At 45.5% G+C, this 3,509-nt stretch overlaps 1 non-coding gene across 1 annotated transcript; it reads right to left on the bottom strand.

Annotated features, from left to right (window-relative positions):
- Nucleotides 1–3,217: 3,217 nt before the first annotated feature.
- Nucleotides 3,218–3,286, bottom strand: LOC114229554 (small nucleolar RNA Z40). Its single transcript, XR_003615569.1, has one exon. It is a non-coding gene; the product is annotated as a small nucleolar RNA Z40 (small nucleolar RNA).
- Between the last annotated feature and the right edge of the window lie 223 nt (nucleotides 3,287–3,509).

The following is a 3,509-nucleotide window of genomic DNA, read 5'->3' as shown; positions in this document are numbered from 1 at the left end:
CCCCACGCTGCCATCCCCTCCCAGAGGCAGCCCGGGGTGTCTGGATAGGAGGCGCCCAGGACCCCACACTGCCATCCCCTCCCGGAGGCAGCCCGGGGTGTCTGGCTGGGAGGCGTCCACGACCCCACACCACCAACACCTCCCAGAGGCAGCCCGGGGTGTCTGGATAGGAGGCGCCCAGGACCCCACACTGCCATCCCCTCCCAGAGGCAGCCCGGGGTGTCTGGATGGGAGGCGCCCTCAACCCCACGCTGCCATCCCCTCCCAGAGGCAGCCCGGGGTGTCTGGATGGGAGGCGCCCTCAACCCCACGCCGCCAACCCCTCCCAGAGGCAGCCCTAGGTATCTGGCTGGGAGGCACCCGCGCCCCCCAGGGAGCGAGTCAAGTACTGATGATTCTACCAAAGGAAAAGTTTAGAGAAAGAGAGGATAGAAAAGGAATAGAAGGAGAAAAGTAAGAAAGGACAAAAGATGAAACATCAAGAAAAAGAAAGAGAAGAAAAAAAGGAAGAAACAACCACAGGATATCACCTTTCCAAGTCTCATGAAATTCCTGTTTAAGGAGTTTATTTTATGATTCTTTTAGTTTGGGTTTACATTTTTACTGTTTTGTCAAGACCACAGCAGGTACACTGTCCAATATGTTTTTTTTAAATAAATTTTATTGATTTTTTACAGAGAGGAAGGGAAAAGGATAGAGGCTAGAAACATCTATGAGAGAGAAACATCGATCAGCTGCCTCCTGCAGTATGTGCCCCCAACCAAGGTACATGCCCTTGACCAGAATCGAACCCGGGACCCTGAGTCTGCAGGCCGACACTCCATCCACTGAGCCAAACCAGTTAGAGCTGTCCAATATGTTAAAGAAAAAACCCTATCTAATAAAGAGAGAATATGCAGGGGAGGGCATTTGGGGGTGACCGGGCTGTCAGGGGAGAACAGTTGGAGATGATCTGGCTGGCAGGGGAGCAGTTAGGCATCGATCAGGCTGGCAGGGAAGTGGTTAGGGCAGTGATGGCGAACCTATAACACGCGTGTCAGCACTGACACACGTAGCCATTTCTGATGACACTCGGCAGCATGCCGAGGATGAAACATTTGCTGCTCCTGAGGATGAAACATTTGCGACTAGAGTCTTGGAGTTAGTTTTTTCCTCAAAGTGACACACTACCCGAGTTATGCTCAGTTTTTTGGCGAAGTTTGACACACTAAGCTCTAAAGGTTGCCCATCACTGGGTTAGGAGGTGATCAGGCTGGCAGGCAGAAGTGGTTAGGGGCAATCAGGCAGGCAGGCGAGCAGTTGGGAGCCAGCAGTCCCGGATTGTGAAAGGAATGTCTGACTGCCTCTTTAGGCCCGATCCCTGTCAGGCCTAAAGAGGCAGTCAGACATCCCCCGAGGGGTCCCAGATTGGAGACTGTGCAGGTTGGGCTGAGGGACACCCTCCCCCCGTGCACGAATTTCGTGCACCGGGCCTCTAGTTGTAAGATAAAATACTTTTCTATTTATGTTTAATACAGAGCTCTTAAATATTTATGTGAGAATGGCAAGAAAGGAATAAAAATACACAATTTTTCATTGTGAGGTAACTTTAAATATACTAAATTTATGATAATTTTATGGCACTTATAAAACAACTAGAGGCCCAGTGCATGAAAATTCATGCACTAAAGGGGGCGTCCCTCAGCCCAGCCTGCCCCCTCTCACAGTCTGGGAGCCCTCAGGGGCGATAGGCGACCTGGTGATCAGGGGAAGGTGATGCCCTATCATACCTCTGCTGCTGCCACTGCCAGCAGCACAAGCCTCGGCCGGCCCTGGTTACCTGAGCCTTGGATGGCCCTGAGAGGCTGGGCAGCCACCATCCAAGGCTTGCTTGTGCCTTGGGCCAGCCCTGGGTGGCTGGGGGGCTGAGGGACTGGGGGACTCCGGAGGCAGGTGCACAGAGTGGCCCGGCCTGCCTGGGGGCAGGCCCCCACATGCCTGCCACCCCGATGGGGCTGAGGGGACTTGGCGCCACCATCTTGTGGCTGTGGGCACCACCATCTTTGAGGGCATGGCAATCAATTAGCTTATTCCCTCCTTATTGGCTGTGGGTGCCGCCATCTTTGCAATGAGGGTCAATTAGAATATTCCCTATTTATTAGATAGGATTAAGTCCCTGTGTTCCTACTTAATGTAATTTATTACATCTTAAATTTTTATATGGCATATTTTCTAATTAACTATATTTCTTTTTATCTTCTCTTTACCAAGTATTATTTTTTCAATAATAAAAGATAACTATATACAAACAGAAATGTTTATGATATAGATAGGTTAATTAGCTGAAAATCTCAACTAGGGATTGAGTCATAAATAAAATGTTAGAATATCTCTCTCCTTTTAGCCCTTCAAAATATTGACAGACCCAGCTGGTTTGGCTTATTGGATAGAGTATCAAATCTGACCTGAAGGGTCCCAGGTTCAATTCAGTTAAGGCAGTGATTCTCAACCTTCCTAATGCCACGACCCTTTAATACAGTTCCTCATGTTGTGGTGACCCCCACCCATAAAATTATTTTCATTGCTACTTAATAACTGTAATTTTGCTACTGTTAATGAATTGTAATGTAAATATCTGTGTTTTCTGATGGTCTTAGGCTCTACAGCAGCGGTTCTCAACCTGTGGGTTGCTACCAACAGGTTGAGAACCGCTAGCAGGGTCACCTAAGACCATCGGAAAACACAGATATTTACATTACAATTCGTAACAGTAGCAAAATTACAGTTGTAAAGTAGCAACAAATATAATTTTATGGTTGGGGGTCACCACAACATGAGGAACTGTATTAAAGGGTCGTGGCATTAGGAGGGTTGAGAACCATGAGTTAAGGGCATGTACCTTGGTTGCAGGCTCGGTCTCCCACATGCTAGAGGCAACCAAATGATGTGTTTCTTTTATATGTATGTTTCTCTCTGTGTGTCTCTCCCCGTCCCTTCCACACTTTCTAAAAATCAATAGGAAAATATCCTCAGGTGATGATTAACAACAATAAAATAATTTACAAATTTTAGGTATTAATACTTAAATACCATTTTTGGTCATTAGAATTAAATTATTCCTTGACTTGTTTGTTAGATTAACACTATAAAAATCTCTAGGTATAAGTTCAACCTTGGTTTTTAATGGGAGTTAAATTGAGGAGGAATATAAGTTATCAAATTTGTTTTTGTTTTTGTATGATCAGAAAGGTATCTTCATTCATCCCATTCAGAGCAGTTGAACATTTTGCCCATAATCATAACCTCAAGCTGATTGTGGTGATAATGAACCATAAGGATGGACTGCTGTAAGAATTAGATAAATAAATGCAGGGACATTAATGTTGAAGTTTTATAAAGGATAAGTTTAAGTATAGAAGGGAATTCAAGGGAATAAATTAAAATCTTACCTATAATTCTTCAAGCAATTTACTTTAGGGTCCTAGAATTCTAAGAAGTACATTGCTATTTTGGCAAATGATATAAAATGT

This window comes from Eptesicus fuscus, chromosome 3 (assembly GCF_027574615.1).
Source record: "Eptesicus fuscus isolate TK198812 chromosome 3, DD_ASM_mEF_20220401, whole genome shotgun sequence".
NCBI lineage: Eukaryota > Metazoa > Chordata > Mammalia > Chiroptera > Vespertilionidae > Eptesicus > Eptesicus fuscus.
The sequence above is the reverse complement of the archived record's forward strand: the minus strand, read 5'-3'. Positions and strand labels throughout refer to the sequence as shown.